Source organism: Mobula birostris, chromosome 23 (genome assembly GCF_030028105.1).
Source record: "Mobula birostris isolate sMobBir1 chromosome 23, sMobBir1.hap1, whole genome shotgun sequence".
In the NCBI taxonomy this organism is placed as follows: Eukaryota; Metazoa; Chordata; class Chondrichthyes; order Myliobatiformes; family Myliobatidae; genus Mobula; species Mobula birostris.
The window spans coordinates 4,848,568-4,867,768 of NC_092392.1; positions in this window are offsets into that span (position 1 = coordinate 4,848,568).

Sequence of the window (19,201 nt, forward strand, 5' to 3'; positions counted from 1 at the left end):
CATCGGGTCTGCGCTGCCATTTCATCATGGCTGATCTATTTCCCTCCTAGCCCCATTCTCTTGCTTTCTTGCCATAACCTTTCACGCCCTGACTAATCAAGAATCTTAGAATCTTCGCCTTAAGTGTACCCAGTAAGTTGACATCCACAGCCACCTGTGGCAATGAATTCCACAGATTTACCACCTTCTAGCTAAAGAAATTCCTCAACTCTGTTCTAAATGGATGTCCTTCTATTTTGAGGCTATGCCCTCTGGTCCTAGACTCCCCCTTCCAAAGGAAATATACTTTTCACATCCACTGTATCCAAGCATTTCAAGTTTAAATGGGTTTCAATGGTATCTTGAAATCTCTCCTCATCCTTCTAAATTCCAGTGAGTACAGGCCCAGAATCATTCTTGTGAACCTCTTCCGAACCCACTTCAATGTCAGCACATCCACCCTTAAATAAGGGACCCAAAACTTCTCACAATACTCCAAGTGAGGTCTCATCAGTACCTTATACAGCCTCAGCATAACATCCTTGCTTTTATATTCGGGTTCTCTTGAAATGAATACTAACATTGCATTCACTTTCCTCACCACCAATTCAACCTGCAAATTAACCTTTACAGAATCCTGCACAAGGACCCCCAAATCCCTTTGGACCTAAGAGTTCTGAATTTTCTCCCCATTTAGAAAACAGTCCACTGCTTCTCTGGCTGTCCACTCGAATAATGCTTCTTATCACCTTCTACACCTCTATCAAGGCACCTCTCATCCTCCTTCACTCCAAAGAGAAAAGCCCCAGCACGCTCAACCTTTCCTCATAAGATATGCTCTCTCTAAAGCTTTCACATCCTGCCTATGATAAGATGAGCAGAACTAAACATGATATTCTGAATGGGATCTAACCAGAGTTCTAAAAAGTTGCAGAATTACTTCACAGCTCTTGAACTCAATCTGCAACCTAATGAAGGCCACCACACCTTACACCTTCTTAACAGCTCTATCAACTTGAATGACAGCTTTGCAGGATCTATAGATCTGGACCCAAAGTAGCACCTTAAGGAATTTGCTATTCTCACACGATGTACCATTGTGCTCATACTCTGCTATCATCGCATCGTATGTTATCCTCCTCAAACCGTGTCATCCACCTGCTGCAGCTCACGTTACAGATCCATTCCCTCTAGTAACCTCCAGTATTTGATTGGTGGAACAACAGGCTGATTTATAAGGAACTGTACTGTCAATTTGTCGGACATGTTGCTCAGAGACTTGGACTATATGAATGTTTTTTGCGTGACTTTCTTTTTTTTTCAAATTTTATTATTACATTATACAAAAGAAATAACACGAGTACATTGAAGTAACAACACTTACAGTGTCTCAAAAAAGACATCATCTTAAAGATTGAAAAAAAATTTGTGATAACAAAAAAAATCTACTAAGTAGAAAAAGTGAGAAAAAAAAACCCATTAGGTGTACAACCCCGGAGCCATGTGTCACATAAAAAGCTTCTAAAAATAAACATCAAACCGCCAGCAAGAAAAGAAAATATACCAAAAAATTTACAATTAGATTGTGGAAAAAATCTATTAATTAGCTTAAATGATAATAACGAGCAAATGAGCCCCATCTTTTCTCAAAATCATATAAAGGTTCAAAGGTTCGACTTCTAATTTTCTCCAAACTAAGACATAGCATCACTTGAGAGAACCATTGTGAAGCTGATGTATCCTTCCACTTCAACAAAATGGACCTCCTAGCTATCAATGTAACAAATGCAATAACATTTTGGTGAGACACAGAAATACCATGAATATTTTGAGGAATTATTCCAAAAAGCACAGTTAATTTGTTAGGTTGTAAATTAATTTTAATTACTTTAGAAATTGTTGAAAAAACTGACTTCCAGAACTGTTCCAATATAGAACAAGACCAAAACATATGTGTCAGTGTAGCTATCTCAGTTTTACAGCTATCACAATGACTATCAACATTAGAAAAGATTTTAGAAAGTCTCTCCTTTGTCAAATGATAGCGATGTACAATTTTAAATTGAATCAATGAATGGCTAGCACAAATTGAAGAAGAGTAAACCAACTTCAAAATCTGCATCCAGTCCTCCATCATAAAAGTCAAATTAAGTTCCTTTTCCCAATCCTGTTTAATCTTAGATAAAGGATGCTTATCCCGTTGTAATAATAAATTATAAATTCTTCCAATAGAACCCTTGATTGAAGGATTCATACTCATAATAGTATCTAACAGGTCAGCCTCCAATATGTAAGGAAAATTACTTAAATATTTTTGTAAAAAATGTCTAACTTGAAGGTATTGCAGAAAGTGTGAGTATGAAAGAGAATATTTATCAATTAATTATTCAAAAGACATCAACCTATCTTCTTTAAATAAATCCAAAAAAGAATTAATACCTTTATTTTTCCAAAGTAAAAAAAATTGGATCACTCAAAAAAGGCTTAAAAAAGTAATTTTGATAAATTAAACTACAAAGTTTAAATTTTTTAAGATTAAAAAAATTGCGGAACTGGAGCCAAATTTGTAAAGAATACTTAATCACAGGATATAGGTTTAAATTAGCAACTTTAGCTAATTGTATAGGTAAAGCAGCTCCCAATGACGAGGTTAAATAAAACTGTTTTACAGCTTTCGGTTCCAGGTCTACTCAAATTGGCCGATCACTCTTATCAACCCAATATAACCAAAAAGACATGTATCGCACATTAACAGCCCAATAGTACATTCTTAGATTAAGCAAAGCAAGACCTCCATCCTTTTTCGATTTTTGTAAGTGGCGTTTACTAATTCTTGGTCTTTTATTATTCCAAATAAAAGATAAAATAATAGAATCAATCTGATCAAAAAACTTCCAGGGATATTCTGAAATAAATATAAACATTTTGGTAAAATCATCATTTTAACTATATGAATACGACCAACAAGTGAAAATGTAAGTGGACTCCATCTACTAAATAAATACTTCATAGAGTCTACTAAAGGAACAAAGTTGGCTTTATAAAGATCCTTATATTTTTTAGTAATTATAATACCTAAATATCTAAAAGAATCCGTGACTTTATAAGGAGTATTATCATATATAGAGACAGAATCATTTAAAGGAAACAATTCACCTTTACTGAAATTTATTTTATATCCTGAAAAATCTCCAAATTCATTAAATAACTTTAGCAAGGCAGGAGTAGATTCATCAGGATTAGATATATAAACCAATAAATTGTCAGCGTAAAGAGAGATCTTATGCATGGTCTCATTCACAAAAATCCCATGGATACTTTTAGCCTCACGAAGAGCAATAGCAAGGGGTTCTAATATTAAATTAAATAACAAAGGACTTAATGGACAACCTTACCTTGTCCCCCGTGAAAGCTGAAAAAAGGAGACCTACAATTGTTAGCGACAACAGTAGCAATAGGGGCTTTATATATCATTTAAATCCAATTATTAAAATTAGCACCAAAGCCAAATTTCTCTAAAGCATTAAATAAGTATTTCCATTTGACTCAATTGAATGCTTGTTCAGCATCCAAAGATACAACACATTGTGGAGTTTTAAAAGAGGATGAATATAGAATGTTAAGTAGTCTCCGAACATTTGAAAAGGAATAACGACCCTTTATAAAGCCTGTTTGATCTTTAAAAATAATTTTACCCAAAATATTCTCCAACCGATTGGCCTTTATCTTTGACAGAATCTTAGTGTCGACATTCAGTAATGAAATAGGTCTATATGAAGCACAGTCAGTGGGATCTTTATCTTTTTTAAGAATTAAAGAAATAGAAGCCTCATAAAAAGTAGAGGGTAAGTCACCATTCACAAAAGAATCCTGAAACATTTCCAACATATATGGAGAAAGCAACTTTCCAAATTTTTTATAAAATTCTTCAGGATAACCATCAAGTCCTAGGGACTTACCAGATTGCATTGAAAAAATAGCTTTATGAATTTCGGCTTCAGTAATTTGAGCAGAGAGAGTTTTTTGATCCTCAGCCGAGATTTTAGGAAAAACAATCTTTCATAAAAAAGCATTCATTTCAGAGGAATCTAATGGACATTGAGATTTATAAAGTCCAGCATAAAAATCTTGAAAAATCTTATTAATTTCTTCATATTCCTGAGCCAAGGTACCATCTTTCCTATGAATTTTCGTGATTTGCCTTTTGGCTGCAGCCGTTTTTAATTGAAATGCGAGCAGTTTATTATTTTTATCTCCAAAACATATAAAATTGGCTCTTTAACTTAAGCAAATAGCCTTCAATGGGATGAGTTAATAACAGGTTATATGTGATTGAAGTTCCATCCTTTGTTCAAATAAATCAATATTGGGGGAAGTTGCATAGATATTATCTAAATCTTTAATTTGTTTTGAAATTCTATCTAATTCTGCTTTAGTCTGTTTTTAAGTTTAGCTGAATAAGAAATAACCTGACCACGTAAAAATGCTTTAAATGTATCCCATATAATTAATTTAGACATACCCCCATATCATTAAAAAGAAAAAATTCTTTTATCTGGGTTTCAATGAAACTGACAAAGTCAGAATTTTGCAATAATGTCTGAGACATGCGCCATGGTGGGCGGGCAAGAATGACATCATCAAATTCAAAAGACAAACTTAGAGGCACATGATCAGGTATAGCAATAGCGTCATATTCACAATTTTTAACACTAAGCAAGAAGCGGGGATCAATTATAATATAATCAATCCTCGAATATTTTTTATAAACATGTGAGAAGAAAGAATATTCTCTGTTATTGGGATGGAGATACCTCCACAAATCAATCAATGAATAAGAAAGGAATCAATAAATGACGCAAAATGATTTGGAAGTCGCTGATTGGTTGAGCTCTTATCAATCATAGGATTTAAGCAGCAGTTAAAATCCCCGCCCATTATCAGCATATATTCGTTTAAATCAGGCAGTAAAGCAAATACCTTTTTAAAAAAAGAAGGATCGTCTAAGTTAGGGCCATACAAATTAACCAAAACAACTTTTCTGTTACAGATCGTTCCTTTAACAATTAAAAATCTACCATCAGAATCTGATTCAATAACCTCTTGAATAAATATATTAGATTTAATAAAAATAGACACGCCTTTTGTTTTACTCTGAGAAATAGAGTGGAATTGCAAACCATTCTACCATCCAAGAAATCTATTTTGATCTCCCGCCCTGATATGTGTCTCTTGAGCAAAAATTATATCAGGTTGGAATCGGTTAATAATTTTAAAAGTCTTTTTTTGTTTAATAGTATGAATCCAGCCACGTACTTTCCAACTTATTACATTAATCCATTTAAGTACCATACCGTAATTTTATTCTACTTTATACATGTGCAGAGCACATACCAATACGGGAAGATCAAAAATGGCAGCGATGAAGAATACAACCAGATAGAAAATACGCATGCTCCAGAACCACCCAATGGGGAAAAGCCCCTAACTCTAATCCCACCCCCCTTCCCGAAAACCCAAGAAAAAGGCAAGCAATCTATGATAGAGTTCAAAGCCACTGACTGCCCCGTCTGTATTTTCTTTCCCTTCCCTCAGTTAGTAAAAAGAGTAGAGTGACCTTGTAAAAAAGACAATAAAGTCTCAGCAAAGAAAAACATTTACATTCCATCATCTAATAAATAAGAAAGAACCAAAATAATTTTATCTCTTAGAGAGAAAAACCAGCGCCATCTTTAAGTTTAACATTAACTCCCTAAAAAAATTTTAAATTCAATTATAAAATATTATAATAAGAAATAAAAATTAATAGTATATTTGACCCAGCTGAATTTTCAAAAATACTAATTAATAATATCATAAGTAATTAAAAACTCCCAAATATATATATATGTATATATAAAGCCCTATTAGTAGGAAAAAACTACCAATTAGCTGGTTAAAGAAAGAACAAAAGAACTCAAACCGAGTATTAAATTAAAGGAACAAATCCCCTTATCTTCTTTCTCAGTGGAATGTTCAGATGATCATTTAGACAGTCATACTTGAGCCATAAACCTTCTTTCCAAAGGAAAGTCAACAATATGCAATAATGAACAACTCTCCTTGTCTTCTCTATTTAGTCTCTCAATGAAATATACAAATGACTTTCATAAATCTTCTTTCCAAAATACGAATAATATACAGATAGCCAAACAACCTTTCAGATAGTTCATTCAGTAACGGCGTCAGTAACGCAGGCGGGTATAGCCTGAACAAAGTCCAGTGCAGCTTTCGGATCAAAAAAAGTACGAGGAGGAGAATTAGCAGGAAAAACTTTAATTCTTGTTGGATACCTCAGAGAGGGAAACAGTTTCTTATCATATGCTTGTTTCATTACCAGGGCAAATTTTGATCTTTGTTCCATTACCTCTCTCGGGTAACCTTCGTAAAAATGGAGCTCAGACTCCATAAATCTAAAAGCACTCTGTTTTCTTGCCTGTTGCATTATTTGATCTTTAATTTTAAAGTGATGAAAGCAAATCAGAACAGATCTTGGTTTACTTGAATCCTTCAATTTTGAAGTAAACGCCCTGTGTGCCCTTTCTATAGCAGGCGGCTTTAATAAAATGGTGGGAAATAAGGTGTGGAAAAGCTTACCAAAGTAAGCAGTTAAATCTCCATCTTCAGCTCCTTCTTGCAGCCCAACAATTCGTATATTCTTTCGGCGAGACCTAGTTTCCAGGTCTATAATCTTATTTTGTTATCTTTCCAAACGAGTTGTAGCTTCAGACAACTTTTGCTTAGTTATCTTCAATTCCTCTTCATGTATAATAACTTGAGTTTCCAGGTCTTTAAGTTTTCCCAGAAATGACTTCATTTCATTACTATTCTTTTCCCATTGGTCTTTAATTGACCCATTCTGATCCTTAATTGAATTCAGTGTCCGAACGATATCTTCAGCCCACGATGGCATTTCATCAGATCTTTCATTTTGCACCTTTCCTTTCCCATTACCTTTATCACTAGTGTAAGGGGGTTTCGATTTTTATGTTACTGCGGAGGCTAATTAAAATGGCGTCTTTGTTATGTTAATCTGGGGAATGCGGCTTTGTTGTGTTAAACGCTGAGAAAGTTTGTGCTAGCAGCTTGTTGTGGTTTAGAGGGTGATAAGAAATACGTTATTAACCAATTGGGATAGTTGTTATGGTTTTGGTGTATTTGAAGATACTGTATGCGCGGGGTTTTGGGGAGAAGGCGGGAGAGCGAGACAGAGGATGAACGAGGTGCTGTGAGTCCGCTAACGGGATCGGACTCCAAGCGGGACGTTCGGCGAGGAGACGGAGACGGACTCGTGTGGAGCGTCTGGTCGACCACCGTTGTTGGTCCCAGGCGGCAGGTCGAGGAGGTCCGAGGGGGTCACAGGGTGAAGAAGAAGGTCCTTGAGCTCCAACTGTTTTGTGCACGAAGAGATTGAACTTTGATAAGTGTGGCACCTTTTATTTTCCTTTCATATTTTATTCTCTTTTAATTTTATAGTTCCAGTAATATCTATAAACTGTAAATCATTTAATTGCATCTGGTGTATTGTCTGTTGTTTGGGCGGGGTGGGGTACCTCACACAGCATCCATACAAATGAATTATCCAGTTTGGCGGGGCCGAGGCTGTTTCCCTAGACGACAGCGAGCCGAGCGACCCTGAGGGTGGCCGGGGTGGCTACCCTAGGTTCAGATAAATTCTTCCCACTTCTCGTAGACGTAGACATAATGTTCCCCCTCAAGAATCAGCAAATAAAAATTTTAAATTCAAAGTTTAAACTAGGGGGAGAGAAAGAAAACTAAGAGCAGCACAAAATTACTGCTACTCCATTTGCAGGCAGGGGCGGTCCTCCTTGACTATGTCTTTTTGCTCGCTACTTTGAATGTGTATGTTTTGCACCTTGGTCCAGAGGAACACTGTTTGGTTCAGAAGCATCCATGTATGGTTGAATGATAATTAAACTTGAATTTGATTTGATTCTCCTTTTCCTGATTTACCACAGCTTTTAGCATAGGAACCTATTCCTAGTTTTCAATGAACTAAAATGGGTTTTGCGATATGCCAGCGTTTTAAGAAGTTCCATAAAGATCACAGTTTTCTAATACAGGTTTCCCAAAGTAGATTTATTGAGCTTCTAGATGGAATAATTCACTGTGGTTGTTTGAGAACGTACTATTTTGCCGATCTGTTGCAAGATCGCATGGCTGCTGACTCTTAGCCTATTAACTACGATTTCAGGAGCAGTTCTTACAGGGGACACTTGCTCTTTACATACATTCTTCCAACTACTGGAGAATGTCTGATTTAAGAATGAGACAAGGTACCCACAGTGATAGGAGAGAGGAGGGGGTGTTCTCTCAGGGTCTTAGAAGACACACTTTGTGTGAAGATATCTTTAGATTACAAGGGGGCATGAAGATCCTTGGGGCTTTAGTCAGGTACTCTTGGCAGGAAATTTCTGAGATGGTTCTGTAAGAAATGCTGTCTTGGAATGTGTTCACTTGGGGAAGGTTCAACTGTCACATCTTGAGTCATCGGTGGAGTATTCTGAGGGCTCTGTGTTTTAGCTGTTAGTTTTCTTTTTCTGTTCTTTGTGTTTTACCAATTATAATTTTGATGCATTGTTGCACTTTGGGCTTTTATGTGCTATAGTGAGATCTTCTCTAGTTTACTTTAAGTTGCAATTGTCTTTGGATACCTCCAAGTAATTCACCTCGAGACTTTGCTGGTGTCCAGTTAAGTATCCTTGGACATTTGTCTTTATCAGAATGGCTACTTGTAAGCTTGTAAAGAGTCTGGGGTTTTAATTATCTGGGCACGGATTCCTTCATGGCCTGCTGTGTGTTAAAGGGGGAGTACTAACCCCCTGGGGGCGGAGGAGTGGATTGATGTGGCCAGTGGTCCTGATCTTTGCCTAGTGAAGTTCTGACTGAGTTATTCCAAATTATCCTAGACTTTTTAAGTTCTGCAGTTTTGTTTTGTCTCTCTTCTTAATAAAATTCCTAGTTTTGTTTAACCCTTCTGAGTCTCTGTGTGATCTTGCACTTGGGTCCGAAGATGCATCATTATATAAAGTGACAATAAATCTCTGGACCCACTCTGCTGAAAGCAATGGATTTAAAGTAAAATAGATGGTCTTCCCTCTCTGAGAATGGAGCCTAAGTAATAAGCTTCTGAATGCAGCAGAGAGCCAGGAGGTATAACACAGATTAGTGACATCACCCTGGAATGATCTGAGGCTAGGAGATTTGAAGACCTTGAAGTCCATGAATGAAGCAGTCCAGGCATGTGTCTAGGCCTATATTTAAGGTCACGGATCTTAGTGAGGATTGTGTTACTGAAGTGTAACCTGCAGAAATATTGCTGCTTAGAAAAGACTGAAAAGGGGTCTTGGCTGAAAATGTGGATTGTTTATTCCTCTTCATAGATGCTGTCTGACCTGCTGAGGTCCTCCAATACATTGTGAGTGTAGCTGTGAAGAACGTTCGGGATGGATGTGGTGAGACTTTCCACTGCATAGTTCCCATGGCTGCTGGAAATTCCCTTGATTCTTGAACTCTATCTTCATGTCAGCAGCATGAGAAGTGTTCAGTACTGACACATATTACTAAAGAGGAAAAAATGCATAGCCTTAAAGTGTGAGTAGTTTATGGGCAGTGATGCTACAGATGAAGCTTGCCAAATACTGCAGTTTGACTTTTTAGTGTTTAAGTAGCAAGGTTAAATGCTAAAATGATTCTTAGAGGAGAGAGAAACTTCTGATTTTTGGACAAGTGAGATTCAAAACCTTTTTTGAATCCAAAATTGGTCTTTATCCAATATTGTGTAACATTAACCTGGATTCCTGTCCGATCATACTGAAAATCCAAGTATTGAATGCTGTGAGACCCAGAAATAGGTTGCATTTAACTCTGTTCCATGTTAAACCTGTTTCCAATTGCACAGCGCTGTTTTATTCAGCTATGTGAGGATGGATTTATTGACCTTGATGTTAACAGTCTTGGCCCACTTGTCCAAAGTATTGAATGCCAAAGACTTGCGATGAAGTGCTGATCTGTCAGTAATATACTCATTAAGATTTCTTTTCTGTTTCTTTTGCCAGATTGTTGTGGGTGATGATGTCAGCACAATATCTGTGACAAACTTAAAACCCAGAACAGAGTATTCCTTCACTGTGGTCGCTGTATATGCTGATGAAATCGGGGGTCATATGAGTATCAGTGGCAAAACAAGTAAGGAAAAATATTCAAGGTGACAAATGGGTTTAATAGCATCGTTAAGATAAGTTAATTCTTTGGATGGGGAAGAACACTTAAACTAAATGAAGAAACAACAGAAAATTTGGTGATTGGTAGCAATAAAATAAAAAACTGTGATTCTTAGAAATAAACTTAATCATCTGGCCTTACAAATCAAGACTGAAGTATCCCTCAGTAGCTCCCGCATCCAGCACATAATCCTCTGTAGCTTCTGTTATCTCCAACGGGATCCCACTACTGAGCACATCTTTTCCTCACCCTCACTTTCTGCTTTCAACAGAGATTGCTCCCGATGCAACATTTTAATTTGTCCTATTTATAGGATTACTTAATGCCTGCTGATGTTAATTACATTTATATAATTTGGTATATTTGATTACATTGTCTTTACTAATGATTTTTAATTTTGTCGTATTTTTATGACTATGTTGATTTATCTTTCTGATCTATGTAAAGCGCTTTGAGCCTCCATCTTAATGTAGGAAAGGTGCTATATAAATAAAGTAATTATTATTAACACACACAACATGCTGGAAGAACTCAGCAGGTCAGGCAGGTCTATGGAAGTGAATAAACAGTGAGGTTTCAGGCCAAAATCCTTCATCAGGTTTGAAGGGTTTTGGCCCAGAATGTTGACTGTTTATTCATTTCCATAGATGTTGCCTGACCTGCATTTTGTGTGTGTTACTATGGATTTCCAGCTCCTGCAGAATCTCTTGTGTTTTTGTCTTTAGATGGGGAACTTGATACAAAAGAACACCAGGCTAACCTATCAAATATTGAAAGGCCATGGAGCATACATTTCCTGTAGTGGGGAGTCTAGCACTAGACGGACAGACTCTGAATGGAACCATGTCCCTTCAGAACAGAGATGAGGAGGAATATCCTTTGCCAGAAGGAATTGCTACGGATGGCTATGGAGATCATGTCATTGGGTATATTTAAAGCAGAGGTTGGTAGGTTCTTGATTAGTAGGGTGTTGAAGATTATAGAGAGAAGGCAGAAGAAAATGTTGGAGATGGATAATAAATAAGCCATGATTGAATGGCAGAGCAGACTTGATGGGATGAATAGCCCAATTCTGCTCTTATGTCTTATAGTCTCAAGGTCTAAAAGTGGAGCCAGGCTATAAAGGAATGAAATCAAAGCCCTGGAGAATAACCATAGGACACTTATATGAAATATGTTAAACAATTGGACAATAGGTACCTCAAGGGTAGTAATCTCAGGATTGCTGCCTGTGCCTAATGACAGTGAAGGTAGGAATAGAAGGAGGTGGCAGATAAATGCGTGGCTGAAGGATTTGAGCGGGGGCAGGGACTTCTTCTGGGGCAGGTGGGACCTGTACAAAAGGGAGGATTGCACTTGAATCCGAGGGGGACCAATATTCTTGCTGGCAGGTTTACCAGAGCTGTTGGGAGTGGTTTAAACTAATATGGCAGGGGGATAGGAACCAGGAAGATAGAGCTGAGGATGAACCAGCAGTTTTACAAGTAGGTAATAGGTGTAACATGAATATAAGGAAGGACAAGCCAACGATTGGGTACAAATGTAGACAAAGCAAAGAGTTCAATTGAACCACAGAGGCAAAATTCAAAAGGGTAAAGAATGCAGGACTGAAGGTGATGTATTCATGTGTGTGTAGTATTCAGAATAAAGTGGACATACTCATTGTGCAATTAGAGATTGGTTGGTATGACATTGTGGGCATCAATGAGTCATGGCTGAAAGATTCAAGATTCAAAAAACTTTATTGTCATTCTAACCGTACATCAGCTCTGCAGGGCAGAATGAGACAGCATTTCCCAGGAGCAGTACAATCATAACATAACAAACTCAACACTAAATAATAAACATAACAATAAATAGTAAAACACAACAGCCACATGTCAGTTAAAATCAAGTTATAAGTGTCCAGTGCAAGTTAAAAGTGTCCAAATCAGAGTCAGGTAGAGCAGCTATTTAACGGTCTGACTGCCTGTGGGAGGAAGCTGTTTAGTAGCCTTGTGGTTTTAGTTTTGATGCTCCTGTAACATTTGCCTGATGGCAGAAGAACAAACAGTTCATGGAGAGGGTGTGAGGGGTCTTTAATGATGTACCGTGTCTTCTGGAGGCATCAACTCTGAAAGAGGTCTTGGACGGAAGGTAGGGAGACCCCAATAACCTTCTCTGCTCCCCTAACCACCCCCTGCAAGGCTTTTTTGTCGACAGCACTGCAGCTGGAGTACCAGGTTGTGATGCAAAAAGTCAGCACACTCTCAACCACACCTCTGTAGAATGTAGTTAAGATGTTAGAGGGGAGTGATGCTTGTTTAAGCTTCCTCAGAAAGTGCAATCTCTGCTGAAGGCCATAGTTGGGAGCTTAACATCAAAGGATATACTTTGTATCGAAAGGACAGGCAGGAAGGCATAGGCAGTGGTGTGGCTCTGTTGGTAAGAGATGGAATTACATCTTTAGAAAGAGGTGACATAGGGTCAGAGAATATCAAATCTTTGTGGGTGGAGTTAAGAAATTGCAAAGGTGAAAAAACCATTATGGGGATCATATATAGGCCTCCAAATAGTAGCCAAGATGTGGGGTTGAGATTGCAAAGGGAGCTGGAAAGGGCATGTAATAAGGGTAATGACACAATTGTAATGGGGGATTTCAATATGCAAGGGGATTGGGAAAATCAGGTTGGTGTTGGATCACAAGAGGGGGAATTTGTTGAATGCCTACAAGATGACTTTTTAGAGCAGCTTGTGCTTGAGCCTATTCAGGAAAAGGCTATCTTAGAATAGGTACTATGTAATAACCCAGGTCTTATTCAGGAGTGTAACATAATGGAATCCTTAGGAGGCAGTGATCATAATATGATTGAATTCATACAATAATTTGAGAGGGAGAAGAATGTCACATATATCAGTATTGCAATGGAATAAAGGGAATTACAGAGGCATGAGGGAGGAGATTGGCCAGGTGGATTGGAGGGGGATACTGGCGGGGATGATTGCAGAGCAGAGAAGGCTGAAGCTTCTGGGAATTAGTTCACAAGGCGCAGGATAGAGATGTCCAACAGGGGAAGATGTTCTCAAGTGGCAGGGGTAGGCAATCGTGGCTGACAAAGGAAGTTAAGAACTGCATAAGAGCCAAGGAAAGGGCATATAAGGTAGCAAAAGTGAGTGAGAAGTTGGATGATTGGGAAGCTTTTAAAATCCAACAAAAGGCAACTAATAAAGCAATAACATATGAGAACAAACTAGCCAATAATGTAAAGCAGGATACCAAAAATTTTTTCAGTTATACAAAGAGTAAAAGGGAGGTGAGAGTTGATATTGGACCACTGGAAAATGATGCTGGTGAGGGAGTAATGGGAGACAAAGAAATGGCAGATGAACTTAATGGATACTTTACATCAGTCTTCACTGTGGAAGACACTAGCAGTGTGCCAGAGGTCCATGAGTGACAGGGAGCAGGAGTGAGTGCCATTGCTATTACAAACGAAACGTGCTAGGCAAACTCAAAGGTCTGAAGTTGGATAAGTCACCTGGGCCGGATGGACTACATCCCAGAGTCCTGAGAGAGGTTGCTGAAAAGATAACGGATGCAATGGTCATGATCTTTCAAGAATCACTTGATAATGACATGGTCCGCAGGGCTGTAAGATTGCAAATGTCACTCCACTCTTTCAGAAGGGAGGAAGGCAAAAGGAAAGATGTTATCGGCCAGTTAGCCTAGCCTCAGTGGTTGGAAAAGTGTTGGAGTCTATTATTAAGGATGAGGTTTCAAGGTACTTGGAAACTAATGATAAAATAAGTCTAAGTCAGCATGGTTTCTGTAAAGGGAAACCTTGCCCGACAAATCTGTTAGAGTTCTTCGAGGAAGTAACAAGCAGGGTGGACAAAGGAGAGGCAGAGGATGTCACTTACTTGGATTTTCAGACGGCACTTGCTAAGGTGCCATACGTGAGGCTGCTGAACAAGATAAAATCCTATGGCGTTACTGGAAAGATACTGGTATGGATAGAGGAATGGCTGACAGGTAGGAGGCAGTGATTGGAAATAAAGGAGGCCTTTTCTGGTTGGCTGCCAGTGACTAGTGGTGTTCCTCAGCTGTCAGTATTGGGACTGCTACTTTTCACATTGTTTGTCAATGATTTGGATAATCGAAAAGTTTGCAGATGATACAAAGATAGGCGGAGGGATAGATAGTGCTGAGGAAGCAATGCGATTGCCGCAGGACCTAGAGAAATAGGAAGAATGGGCAAAAAAATGGCAGATGGAATACAGTGTTGAGAAATGTATGATGATGCATTTGGTAAAAGGAACAATAATGCAGACTATTATCTAAATGGTGAGAAGGTTCAAACATCAGAGGTGCAGAGAGACTTAGGAGTCCTGATGCAAGACTCCCAGAAGGATAATTTACAGATTGAGACTGTGGTAAAGAAGGCAAATGCAATGTTGGAACTTAGTTCAAAGGGAATAGAATATAAAAGCAAGGAGATAATACTGAGGCTTTATAAGACACTAGTCAGGTCGCACTTGGAGTATTGTCAACATTTTTGGGCACCATATCTCAGAAAGGATGTACTGTCATTGGAGAGAGTCCAGAGGAGGTTCACGAGAATGATTCCAGGAATGAAGGGGTTAACATATGTGGAGCTTTTGGCAACTTTGGGCCTGTACTCACTGGAATTTAGAAGGATGCAGGGGAATCACGTTGAAACCTACCAAATGTTGAAAGGACTAGATAGGGTGGATGTGGAGAGGGTGTTTCCTTTGGCGGAGGTATCCAGAACTAGAGGACACAGCCTCAGAATTGAGGGGTGATCTTTTAGAAGTAAAGAGGAATTTTCTTAGCCACAGAGTAGTGAATCTGTGGAATGCCCTGCCACAGTATGTGGCAGAGGCAAAGTCCGTGGGTATATTTAAAGCAGAATTTGATTGTTTCCCGATTCGTCAGGGCATCAAAGGATATGGCGAGAAGGCAGGTGTATGGGGTTGAGTGGGATCCAGGTTGAGCCATGATGGAACAGTAGGCAGATTTGATGGGCTGAATGGCCTAATTCCTGTCCTATGTCTTATGGCCTAATAGCATACAACTTGTAGAGTAATTAGACAACATGAATGGAATACATAGTTACTAGAAAATGGTGTTAGAGAGAAGGTAATGAAGAAGCACCAGGTTAGTAAAACTTCTGATTTTGAAGTTAAGTGGTCTTGAATGGTGCTAAAAAGGTTGGGTAGTATCAATCACTGGATATACACATCTCCGTGTTTTTGGTTCCTCAAATTGCGTGTACTGTAAGCAAGTACAATAAAATGAAGGATCAATCTAATTGCTTGCATTTAGCATCAGTAAACTATTCCTTCCTGTTCAATCGCCAGATGGTTTAATGTAGATACGTTTTGCCCTTATTGCTTTTATGTTGCAGGTGCCCTACCTCCTGTGACTAACTTCCGAGTGACAGAGCAAGGGCTCTTCCATCTGAGAGTGGCCTGGACTCGCTCTCAAGCACGTTTGTTGGGTTACAAGATCTATATACCAAGATGTAAGTTTTAAGAGATAAGAAATATCTGAAACCAAGAGCCAATTTATATAAAAATAACAGAAAAATCAGAAATAGCTTCTAGTTTGGAAGAAAAATGGAGATAGTGTGATGTCACTTAACAATGAGGCAACATCAGAACCCATTTCTGTTCTCAGCAATGACAACAATCTCGCCTCTACCTGTTATGGTCATCTTTTATGTGGAGGCAAAAGGCTGAGGTTTTGGTCTGGAAAGGTCACTCAAAGTGATGCCTATTTGTATTTGCATTAGTAACTGCTTCATTGTTTCTTCTCTAATTAGTTAATGTTTCTAACCAATAAACTACCATACTAACCAGGTGTAACCAGTCCAGCAGCATTGTCCATTGTCTAAATTTCGCAAAGTACTTAATCCTGAATAGAAATTTAGGATGAAGCTAGTGCAAGCTACACATATTTATTCTTTGTCATAAACACAATGGATTCTGCAGATGCCAGAGTAAAACACTAGAAATGCTAGAGAAACTCAGCAGGTCAGTAGCAAGTCTGGAAAGGAGTGAAGAGTTGATGCTTTGGGCTGAGGCCCTTCATCAGGACAACTTGGGACTTCATCAGGATAATCTTCAAGAAAACTGTCTTTGTGATCACTTTGTTTGATGAAAAGAGATCTGGATGCCAAGTCTTTTCTTCCAAAGACATGGTATTTGAAGGAGATTTTTGACACTCTAAGTTCAACAAAGGTTTAAAGATTCAAAAGTTCAATTTAACGTCAGAGAAATGTATACAATATACATCCTGAAATGCTTTTTCTTCGCAGCCATCCAGGAAAACAGAGGAGTGCCCCAAAGAATGAACAACAGTTAAATGTTAGAACCCCAAAGTCCCACTCCCCAGCTCCCCTCACAGACTTGCAATTACCCCAAAGACTTTGAGTTTCACCCAGTATACAACATATCAAAGGCTCTCTCTCTCTTTAATAAGGGAGAAAGAGATGTCTCCATTTTCCCAGCAAGCAAGGTGACATTACAAACAACTCACTGGCTTACGATGCTCAAAGTCCATTGCATCACTTTTTTCAAGCTCTGTGCCCAAAGATTTCAAAGATCTCGGGTCTCTGGGCAAACAGTTGTAGATATTCCAACTCCCCTGATTACACACGGGTCTCCTGCCGTGACACTGACCCTCGATCTGCCTGTCTCCAGAGCCCTGAGATCCTAGGCTTCCAGATCTGAGCTGGATTCTTAGGCCAAGCCCTTGGTGCGCCGAACAACGACGGTCGTTACCAATCACCTGCTAGTATTAGCTATTTCATTGATTGAGTTAACAATATCCTTTCCAATTGAGGAAGCCAAGAAGTGTTGATCTAAGTAATGACGTTAAAGGTCACTCATGTTGAGCCTCAGTCATGCACACACCGTACTCAGTTCACACCGTGCTGTAGCTCAGTTCATCACAAGAAAAGCCATCCCCACCACTGAGCACATTTACAAGGAGAACTGCAACAAAAAAGTAGCAGCCTTCATCAAGGACCCTCACCACGCAGGCCATGCTCTCTCCTCACTGCTGCCATTCAGAAGGAGGTACAGGAGCCTTAAGTCCCACACTGCCAGGTTCAGCAACAGCTATTACCCTTCAACCACCAGGCTCCTGAACCAGTGTAGACATCTTCACTCACCACAGCACTGAAGTGATCACTGAATGCAACCTATCGATTCACATTAAAGGACTCTACAACTCATGTTCTCTGCATTATTCATGAATTTATCTATCTATCTATCTATGTACAAAGTTTGTTGTTTTTGCACATTGGTTGTCAGTCTTTGTGTGCAGTTTTTCATTGATTCTATTGTATTTATTTGCTCTACTGTGAATGCCCACAAGAAAACGAATCTCTGGGTAGCATATGATAACATATATGTACTTTATAGTAAATTTACTTTGAATAGCACAAAAACCACATCACAGCACAGGTGGGCGTGGAGTTCTGTTGCTCCACACCCACTTGAGGCCACTGTCCATCTCATCGGTACAGTGAAACCAACTTGTGATATCCTCGCCAGTTCCACAGTCCTCCAACTGAAGGTGTGACTGAACACACTCGGTACTATGCGCAATTACACACACAAACATTGCCTTGTCATTCGGCTGTTGTTGTGCTGAGTGTGCACACTTCATTGTCTTACCCGGTATGTTCATAATGGGTCTTAAACCCAGCTGGAGTGCTCGGGCTGGCTTTATGGTGCCTTTCCTGCCTCACATGGCAGAATATTCCATTCCTTTAGTAATGGGGATGAGTAAATGTTGCTTGCATACTGAACTTACTGTAGATGCTTCTGTTTATTTTGTAATATGATTGTAACTACATTGTGACATGCATCATATTCTAATTCTTGTGTAATTGGTAATTAAAGATGATATGGCCTAGTGCCAAGTAAAAAAGAGCTCATCGTCCTCAGTAAGTGAGGGATGAGGGCTGCCAGGACTTCACAATGGACAGGGATGGAGCTATGCTTGTGTTTTTCTCGTAGATATCTTTTTGTAAATATTGGCCTTATTCTTTTCACTTATTTTACTAAATTTTGTAAGTTTGGTTTTTGACACACCAAATAAATACCTTTGCATGAAAGGGTAATGTGAAGATGCTGGAACTCCAAGCAACACACACTAAATGCTGAGGGAACTCAGAAAGCCAGGCAGCATCTAGGCAAAAGAGTACAGTCGATGTTTCGGGTTGAGACCCTTCATCAGGACTGGTAAAAAAAAGATGAAGAGTCAGAGTAAGAAGGTGGAAGGAGGGGAGAAAGAAACACAAGGTGATAGGTGAAACCGGGGGGGGGGGGGGGGTCTGGGTGAACTCATGGTAGAAGAGTCAGAGGGAAACAGAGATTGCAGAGGGGGAGCAGCGAGAAAGGGTTTCACTGCGCTCCCGTCGGAAGGAAGATTTAGACTTCTTCAGGGTAGGCATCCCTGGAAGAAACTTCACGGTGCTGTTGTCCAAACTACTCGGAGTAGTTTCCCTGCATTGATGCCATTTTCTCCTTCAGCCAACAGATTCGGGATGACCTATGAACAGAATGTCAAAGGAGATGTCTCATTTCACCTGATAGACAATCTACAGGCAGACGAGGACTATACCATCAGCATCTATGCTGTGTACCCTGAGGGACCAAGTGAGCCTGTGTCCACCACCAGCAGAACACGTTAAGTGAATCGCATTTGTTTACCACATTTGAGACAGTCTTGTCATTTGTGCTGTACACAGCCCTGTGATAATTAGCTCTGAGACCACATATGAAATTGTCTTTCCATTTCTACTGAATGTAAATCTGTGATCCAATGATCAGTGAAAAATTAACAGTATTGAGTATGTCATAGCAAACATAGTGATCTTGTGCTCTTTTAATGAAATATAAATGCAAATCTGGTTTGGAAGAA